Raw genomic sequence first — 10,532 nt, 5'->3', positions numbered from 1 at the left:
CGCCAGACTCCCCGAAATATTGCGTACCGGAACCTCTATTGTTACAAAAACAGCACTGGATTTATGTATATCTATTTTTGTCTTACGTTTAACTATTTTAAAGGACTTATTTTGTTCCTATTTTAAAAGAACTTATTTTAAAGCCGAAAAGTGAGATAAATTATTATTTAACGCCCACAATTCAAAATGAAATTATTAGAAACTAAAAAAACTCCGTTTGTGCGATTATTTTGGATACAATTCGAGACATGGCCATTGATTAATAACCTACACAGTTTTTACCCACTACCTGGGTAGTTTTTAATCAATGACATGGCGAAATCTGACTTTCTGTAGTTTTTGGAAAAGGGCCCCGCCACAAACACTGACACGGGGCCCCTGTGGGGCTAGGCTACGGCACTGTGTATAGGCGTGAAGAGATGTAACAATAGAAGAAAGGCGTTTGCAGTGTATAGGCGTATCTGCGTATGAGATTTTTTTCGGTGAATATGTAAATTATTTAGCGACTTTATTTTTTTATAATTAAAAGGAACGGGTCCCTCCGGGGCTGGGCCCCTGGGCGCCCGCCCCAAGCGCCCAGTGGATAAACCGGCGCTGGCCAACTACAGAAAAACTTTTTCTTCGTGTTTTTTTTTATTATATATAAAGCTATCGATTAGTTTTAAATAAGTTCATGGACACGAAGCATCACATAAGCAAACGTTGACCACACAAGATTGTCCAAATTTCATGTTAAGCATGAAAACATTGGAATACGAGTATAAAAAATACGTTAAATTTAAATTTTCTACATTTCCTGTTGTGTTTTTCTTTTATTATTCAGCATGAACTTTACATCGAATAACCAGCAATTTTGTAATTACCACGTAACAGTTTTTGCTATATAATATTTTTTGTACCAAATATTACATTTAGAAATAACTTTCAATACCTACTTATTTCCTTTTCATTGTGCTACAGATACGCACATTAAATTACCCACACCTACACCTATTTTTTTGCAACTGTTGTCCAGTATCCAAAACATTTTGTATCCGAAAATACAACACAACACGTAATTAATCAACGTTATCAAAATACCGGCTATTAAAATCTAATTAATTAACTTACCCTTAGTTAACTAGCGGGCGGTAACGGATCATAATGGAAATTGAAATCTTACCTGAAACAAAGACAAGTAATCAGTGGTTTATGTAACAAAGAGAGACAGTGGGATAATTAAAATACTTTAACGAAGTCTTTTTTCATTACTTAGGAAAGATTAAATGATGATTTTCTCATAAAAATCGGTGAAATGCTAATTTCTTGTGGATAAATGTAAGGCAGGCACGTAGCCAGGAAATGTATTTGGGGGGGGGATCCGAACACAACTCAATTTTTTTGTTAGATTAGATGGTAAGGTATTGAAAGAAATGTTTAGAGTAAATTTTAGATTCATCTTTTTGTTAGCAACTAATAAGAGATTACAAAACTGATTTTTATTTTGATAAAAAACAGTAGCGTGCCATTTTTTAATGTAATAAAATTATATTTTGGTCAATATCAACGGCTCAAAAAAAGGTAGAGAATAAATTATTTTCATTAAATTATAGAGAAATTTATCCTCTTTTAAAATATATAAAAATTAATACAAAATGGGAAAATACCCAGTAGCTGGCTGTATACCATAATTAAAAATCATACAGAAGTAAAAACTTCGTTTGTACAATGGTGTAAAAAAGTTTATTAAAAACTATTAAAAGCCATTCAAAAGGATTAGCAAAACGTTTTCGATCTAGATCAGATCATCTTCAGTGCGTTCTGCTTAGTACATGGAACTAGCAGCCTTATGAAATAGGTAACATCGAGAAATATGGTTTACATGATAACTCTATAATATTTATAGCGACTCCAAGTCGACGTTAAAAGATTAAAAGTGTTAGGAGTGCTCAAAGGGCAACATGGTTCCCTGTTCGATAAAAATCGTGGTTCTTGCCAGTTCAATGGACACAGACCAACTGAGTGTTCCCAAACGAAAAAAATAAAATCGGTAAAATGCTGTCAAAAATTCGTTAGATTGCGAAGCCAAATCGTTAGATTTGATATTAGCTTTGTTCGCACAGTCCATTGCCTGGTTTTTGACTCATGCGCATGCGCAGTTCCGTTTTCAAGCGCTTGAAAACGGAACTTCGCATGCGCTCCAGTCAGAAACCAATCGTGGACTGTTTCCACGAACAAAGCCAATGATGAAAATGAGAAGTTGGCATTGCTGGCTGGTTGACAACTTGACAAGTAACAGTAATGAAGTGGAAAAATATAAGATTACTCTGTTGCCAGATTTTCTTTTAGTGAATATTAAGGTCAGAATATTCGTTTTGTCATGTTCATTTCACACTAGTAAAAATTTTTTTTGTCTTATTTCTTCTCAGATTTAGGAATAAGAAAAAATTTCTATCTGAATACAAAATTAGGTAGAATTTCAGTACATTTCGTTAGATCGGTAGAAATGCGTTGAAATCGTTAGATCTACCTAATTTTCGGTAGGTTTGGGAACACTGAACTGGTCTCATCTGTTGAAACATCTTTTTAACTCATCACTGCATACTAAAGTGACGTATATACAGTAGGAAAAATGAAGGAATACCCATGAACGAACATATAAAACACACTGTATTTTCCTGTCACCGTGTCATACAAAAAATTGGCCAGCGCAAGTACATGTAATAATTATTATTACATGTACTTGCACTGGACTATTTTCTTTGTGACACGGTGACAGGAAAATACAGCGCGTTTTATAATATATTATTGTGTTTCAATTTATCTATGAAAGATAAAATAAAAATTTTATTTTTTTAATATAACGCGGGCACATAAATTTGATACACCCTGTATATTGATTTGTAAATATTTATTAGAAGTTAGCTTTCACGCAAGGTGATTTCTCCTTAATGAGTTTTCCATGAGATATTAAAAACATTTTTGTAAATAAAAAGTGAAACGAACATTTATTTAGGATTATAATTTTAAAAATATTGTTTACGGGGAAGGTAAAACCACAGGTAGATGTAATTATTAGTTTTTAGAAAAATAGACGTAAAGAGAATTGGAATTTTAAGTATGTTTGTTTAATGACAGGAATATTTAGATAATTTCCGAAAAGTCATAAGTTTTGAGTAGAAGTATTGTTTGAAAGAATGACTGGATTTTTCGAATGAAACAGAGGAAGGTGGAGAGAGAAATGTTTCTGATTGGCTTGGCAATTTGGAATGGGGAAAGTTTTGTTTGAATGTTGAGACAGTTTGGAAAAGAAAAGATTATTGTGTTACCGGCAGCCGACAGGAGCAGTCACAAGTTTTCGTGAGTCCCAAGTAGCAATTTTACGACCTGCAACCAATTTTGTCCTAATGGGACGTTAAATTTAAGGAAAAAATTGGTTCACAATAAGCCTTAACCAAGGACAACGTCTGTTTTTCCTATGGACCAACGTTGCTGCTAATAAGTAATATAATCTGATGACCAACCGACATCGGGAATAACGACGTCAATCATTAGGATAAGGTTTGATGTTAAGCTGACGTCGGTCTTAACCTATCTGTAATATAAGTGCAATTAAGTGGCATACATCAACGACTACTCAACGTCGGGAATTACAACGTATTTTTTAGGATAGATGCCAACGTTCAGAGGACGTTGGCGTTTTATCGAGTATGGTAGACGTATTTTTCGGGAAGACGACAACGACAATCCAACGTTGAGAATACCAACGTTAATTATTAGGTTAAGGTTTAACGTTAAGCTGACGTCGGGTATAACCTCTATACTACAATGTAATTTACTGGAAGACATTTAACGACTGCTCAACGTCAAAGATTACAGAGTATTTATTAGTATCGAACCCAACGTTCAGGAGACGTCGGGTGTTTTCTGCACTTACTTTAGGACGTATTAGGTATACCAATAGGTAAATTCGAGGTGTGCAAGGTAAAAATAGGTTATACTAAAGGTCGGCAGGGGGTGTCCTCGTCCAAATCAGTTAAAATGTAGTACAATTTAGGTCGCGAGTCAAATCCGTCATTAATGAAAGATCGCCATGGTTCAGCCATTTTTTGAAACATAATGTTTGGCAATTTTTTTGCTAGATTTTAATGAATATTTGATTTTAATTAACGAATTTTGTTTATAGATAAATCAAGGATAATTTTATATGGGTCTAGACATAATAATAGATATGTTTTTTTAATTACGATGGTTATTTCTATTTTTACCGTTTTGTTCGATTTAACCTGTAAATTTCTGAGGCGCTTTCAGTTTTTAGCAATTTTTATACCTAGTTTAACAGTACACTTCCTTGCGTTTGTAAATTTTTGACCGCATTATGCAATGAGGCAGATGATTAATAAAATAATTATACAAGTCACTTAGGTTATATTCTGAATAGAGTAGGAACCTACTTAAATAAGTATCAACAGGCCGTCATGCATCTTAGTTTCTGATGATTTAATATACTCCAAGATTATTAACCTATTTGGTAAAAATGAAGTGTGTCGGCCGTACTTCTGTGGTAGAGAATTTTATACTATTACTTTACAAGACCAAAGTCCTAAAAACTAACGTAATTTGACGATAAAATATCTCGAGCTGAGAAGTCGAGAGGGGGACGTCGAGGCAACCCGTATTTCTATTCCCCACTTAGGTGCAAATAGCGGTTTTCTGACCGTCGGCGTCGTCGCAACGTTGCGTATTAACGTTGGGGAATTTAATCCAACGTTAAGACGTCGTAATATTAGAGGAACTGGTCCGAATATGGGCCCCCCATTTGTTTTTCTATTGAAACTTGCTTATTATATGTTTATAACAATGCTACATAACATTTATACATGCTATAACACCTTAGAAAAACAACTACTAACTATGTATTTTTTATAATAAAGTTTATTTATTTTACGGATAACAATATGACGTGAGGCATATTTTTCTAACCAGGCCAGGCTGTCTGAAATATGGGCCCCACTCAAAAACTAACAAAATTTTCTTTTGACGACAAAAATACGAAATAACCTAGCTAACAACTTATGCTTAAAGAATAATAAACATATCTGTGAAAAAGTAGAATAAAATTATCTGCAAAAATCGCAAACGTAAGGAGTCTTTTTCAGCTCCGGAACACTGTTCATATGCCCAGAGATCGCACATTAAACATTGAACCCACCTTTCTCCTCTAGTGTCATCAGAAAACTGTTGTTCACAAAATAGACATGTGCCATCATTGCTTTCCGGAGAAGACTGGTCTATCTGTTCTACGTCAAGGTCTTCGTCAGCGGGCAAAAATTCCTCTTCCTCTTCTTCATCCGAACTGAATTTGGTTTTGATTTTTCTGTTGGGTTTCTTTACATTTTCTTTTGGCTTTAGCGCAGAAACTATTCTCTTCCCCTTTCCTTCCTTGGCCTTTACATTTTCTTTTTATCCAACTGAAAACACAGTTCTCTTCCCCGTTCTTTTTTTTATTTTCTTATATTCTCAATTGACAATTCAAGGTCTGATTTATACGGAGATGAAATTATAACTTGAGAACGAGAATTTTTTCTTCCTCTTGAAGACGCAGGCTTAGTAACTGATGGGACAGTTGAAAGAACGAATGGACTCATGAATGTTTTGAACGGTGTTCTGGCACATTTGTTGCATTCGTTGTGTTCCTTAATGGTTGATCTGGGTCCTTAGAATAACTTGGTCCTTGATCTTCTGAACGAACTGTTATATTTTCTGAAGAAATCGTTTTTGCAAGGTCGCCTGTCAATTCTTCCAAATAAATTTCAGTCAAATTACAAGTTTTCTCAGATTTCAGTTTCTCACTACTGAAATCAGCATCAGAAAAAATGGTTATATTTATTGGCCCTATTTCAGTTACTTTAAAACCATTCTTAGCTATATCTGCCGCCTGGCATTTCATAAATAATGCCTTTTCCAATAGTTCTGCTAGATTTATGCGAGCGGTCTGAATATGGGCCCCTAGCCTATATTTACGTCACACAAGGGGCCCATATTTCAAAATATGTACGTTCAATAAAAATATTAGCCTATGACTTTGTAATTATTTTTTGTTCCTAACCTACATTAAAACCATTTTCCTTCCTTTTTCTGCCACACAAGCATAATATATCAATTCCGAAATAATGTCAATAAACACAAATGGACGGCGTTATGCAGAAAGCTACCAACCCTCAATAGTGGCAAACTGAGATAATCAAGTTTAAAGTTTTTATTGATTTAAAAAATCTGTAGGGTATGTTGCTACTACTTTGTAACTTTTTTTTGACTGTGGATAAATATTTTGGTATTTTCTACATGTTTAAATATTTTAATTGTAAATTAAAAAGAGAAATGGCAAATTTTTGTGGATTGGTAGGTTTCTGCATTTTGCAAAGTGGGAAATTAATACCAACAATATTAAATACAAACAACAGTAAAGGTAGAAAATTTATTTTTATTTGTAGGAAAGTTAAGGGTATGAATATTTAACGTATTAATTTAATAAATTTTAATATTAATCTACTTCATCCACTTCAAAATCTAGATCTTCAACATTGACATTTTAACCCTCAACATTTTCAGTTAAATTGGCACCCTGCAAATTTTGATAAAAAGTCGATGCATCAGCAGGAATAAGGTGCATCATTTCCTTTAAATTTTGTAATTTCGCCTCAGCGATACGTTTTCCGTTAGGCCACAGTGGTATTAAATCGCTGAAGATTTCTTCGTTAGCAGTTCTATCTCGAGAAGATTCTTTTATATAAATTTTTTGATACGGTTGTGAAAAGTCGTGTTGTTGTACCATTAGCCGAAATGGGTCAGACTTTTCTATTTTGATGGACCTAATCTTCAAAAAATTAATTTTTTATTTATGTTCGGTCACTTTGCGATTAGTAATTTTTTTCTCAATGTTTATTACGCCTAAAAAATCTTCGACGTGCATTTGGGTTACTACCAATGGTCTCTGCTTTCTACAAGAACGCATTATCTCGATATAGTCAATTGAGGTATAATATAATATTTGCTGTCGTTTAAGAGCCGACTCAATATCACTGAAATCAGTGTTGTTGGGCAAAAAACTATAACCAGAACAGAGATATTTTACGGTAATGCTTTCTAGGTTTGTGCGTGTCCCATGCAAAATTTATTTAAGCATAAGTATTAACTTAATATTTCGATTTTGCCCACCGCAAGAATCACATCAAAGAGAAAGATGTTTGACTTCTGGAGTTAATTTAGTTGTAACATGTTTTATAAGGCAAGAGCCTATTTCTTGGGCGCCCCTTCCCGCTGAACCTTCTACCCAAACGTAGCAGTATCCTCTATTTTCTTTAGCACTTTGCATTCCTGCATTATACACCCACAACTGACGCTTATAAAATTCGATGCTTGTAGGTATTCTGGGAAGCGGTAGGGTTTTTTCCAAGTCAAACTTAAACACTCTTGATCTGTTTGTTCAGTCGCTATCTTGAAATCATCTCTTCTCATTTTCTGTGCCTCCTCTGCAACTTGCAAATGCTTCGTTTGTTCCTGCTTGAACTCTTCTTTTTTTTTCGTCGTTTTCATTATCTATTTTCATTTTAAAAGTATCGCAAACATTGCAGGTGTCTTGTTTTAATGGCTTTATTTTCAAATTAAATTTCGTGTAGAATATGCTCTTGTATGACATTAAGCTTACGGGATTGGTTTCTTCCTGCTTGTACATTTTAAGTAAACAATTTGATTACCTAATTTATTTAGTCTAGTTTGTTTAGTTACAATCCGTCAGTAAGCTTTAGTACCAAAATTTGGAGGATAAAAATTAAATATTGTAATAATACAAGATACTTTCCTGAATTTTTCTGTATTGCAAGAGCAGCCTTTATTATGCTGTACATCATTAGCCTGTACATTATGCTAAATAAAAAGTGTACTTTCAACCACTTTTTCGCTGTATTCAAAGTTCTTTTTAACTATCTAGAGTCTAGACAATCTAGACCACTACTAAAACACATTAAACACGCCGGTAATCTGGTAAATCACACGCAAAACAATACATAAAATTATTAGGTTAGGTTATTATGTATAGTTGTAGAGCCCAATATTTGCATAAAGCTACCAACCCACTTGAATGCAAGTGGCGCTTTATTAAAATTCTACCAAGTGGGTTGGAAGGTTTCTGTAAATTAAAAGTATACTACCAAGTGGGTTAGTAGGTTTCTGCAAATTAGAATATCACATAAATTCAATGTGTGGCTTAGCATTTTTATAGTTCTATAGGTTATATATTAATCTAGAGGTGGTAGGTTTTTACAGTATTCAGAACTCGTATTTTGTTGTCCAAATATGCATCCAACCCAATATCTGATATATTGAGGGTTGGTAGCTTTCTGCATAACGCCGTCCAAATATTATGTAATATAAACTTACTCAATAAAATTTTTTCAAAAGTCAAAATCAGAGGGTCTACACTGTGTAACAACAACATATGTGCTGGTCGAGGAATCTGTAAATATATGACAAGAAATGGTCCTTCTAGTATATTTGGGCATTTTCTAACAGATAGCACTACTTGTTTCATAGATAGTGGGGTGGCCCATATAAAATACATAGCCCATATTCGGACCAGTTCCTCTACGTCCAATTGCTTCTTGGGGTAGTTCAGAAGCAAGTACTAGTGTTTTGTTTTGATAGTGAGAGTAGCTGAAAAGTGGAACGAGAGACAAATCAAATCGAGAAGAAATACCTCTTTGATTCTGTAAAGTCCAAGAGAGTAAGTTACAAGAATTATCATTATTAAAATTATTTGTGACACCAAGTAAAAAAGATACTTGGGTCTCAGGAGATTATTGTTGAGAGAAAGAGAGGAGAGAGTTTTGGACTTTATTGAACGAGTACTGGCAAAAAAGAGGCCTGGCTTGTGTTTTTGGAGAAATAGTTGCTGGTATCCTGCTGGATTGTTTGCTGAGAACGGAGAGGACCTTGATTGGTAGCCTAACATAATCAACAAGGAGGAGCTGTTTGGGTCAAGAGGAGACATCATTGTGTGTGAATCAAAAAGGTCAGTAAATAACCTATGTGATAGATTTTTTTTATAATCAGAAGTTAATTTTTTTTACGTAAAAGCATATTAATTTAAGATTCCAACATTTCAAAAATTTAATAGGAAGTATAAGTAATTTTGCGAATACCAAATTTGTTTGTTTAGCTGGTTTTATTAATGGTATCATGGTATCAAGAACAAAGCGATAAATATTTGTTTGAATTAGATTAATTTAGGTAAGTAGGTACTTATATGGTAAAAGTTTCTTTTGGACAGTTATTTATGCCCACAGAATTTAATTGATAAATTTACAGAACATTGCTTTTGATAATAAAGGTAATTGTATGTGCTTATTTATGATTTTTCTATTTATTTCCTTTTCCTATTTTATCCCGATAAGGATCAACTAAGAGATACTGAAGCCACGAGAAAGGATAAGTATAATCTAAGAGAACTTAATTAAATTTTTTATGACAAAAGGCACCCTGAGATTTTTTCTTAATTTTTTTATGTATGATTTGCGTTAATTAAATAATTAATCAAATAAATACTAATTAATATAAAAGTATTAGAAAGCAGATCATAGCAATAATATGGGTTCGTTCATGGGGTATTCTTTAATTTTTCCGACTGTACAATGTATGCTACATTTTCCACTGCATACTTATCGGGGGTGTAGCTCAGATGGTAGAGCGCTCGCTTAGCATGCGAGAGGTACCGGGATCGATGCCCGGCACCTCCAAACTTTTTTGTTTTTTAGGTGATTTTTTTTTGTTGAAAACAATTTCCGGATTGGTAATCAAAACAAATTAATAATGTAAAATATAATAATTTTTATTGCAATAAATAAAATGCGGCTTGATCAAATTTAACTAAAATATTTAACTTAAAAAACAATACTGATTAAAAAATGAAGAAAAAGGTGATTATAAAAATAATTTTTACATCATATGTAAAATTACAAAAGATTAATATTATTAGGGATAATAAAAATATTATCTAATTTATTTATTACACACACAATAATAAAAACATCTGCAGCCATCTACCAAGAGACTCATAAACTACAAGTCGCCTTGTTCGACGATCAATAGAACATCTTGCAGCGCCCTCTCTTAGAAAACAGCAACATCTGACAGATTTCATTGGCGGAACATGGAATAAATTCACCTGAGATTGAGGCTACAAAATGTAATTTTTTCTAATGTAACTTCATGAAGTTTTTTGGAAACAACTTCCGAACTGGACATCGAAAGAACAAAAACAAAAAACACGTAATGTGCATCACAGCGATTAATGTGCTTGGACAGAAAAAAGAAAGATCAAAAACAAAAAACACGTAATGTGCATCACAGCGATTAATGTGCATCACAAATTAATGTCTTAACTTATAAAAAAATAGTTTTTATCATCATGATCAACCACTACGCGCCCACTGCTGGACATAGTTCTCCGACAACTCTTTCCATTCCTCACTGTTTTGTGCTACTTGCATCCAGTT

At 33.6% G+C, this 10,532-nt stretch overlaps 1 non-coding gene across 1 annotated transcript; it reads left to right on the top strand.

Annotated features, from left to right (window-relative positions):
* The first annotated feature begins 9,700 nt into the window (after positions 1-9,700).
* Positions 9,701-9,773, top strand: Trnaa-agc (transfer RNA alanine (anticodon AGC)). The gene has a single exon. It is a non-coding gene; the product is annotated as a tRNA-Ala (tRNA).
* Positions 9,774-10,532: the final 759 nt, after the last annotated feature.

This window comes from Diabrotica virgifera, chromosome 9 (assembly GCF_917563875.1).
Source record: "Diabrotica virgifera virgifera chromosome 9, PGI_DIABVI_V3a".
NCBI classification, from domain to species: domain Eukaryota; kingdom Metazoa; phylum Arthropoda; class Insecta; order Coleoptera; family Chrysomelidae; genus Diabrotica; species Diabrotica virgifera.
The sequence above is the reverse complement of the archived record's forward strand: the minus strand, read 5'-3'. Positions and strand labels throughout refer to the sequence as shown.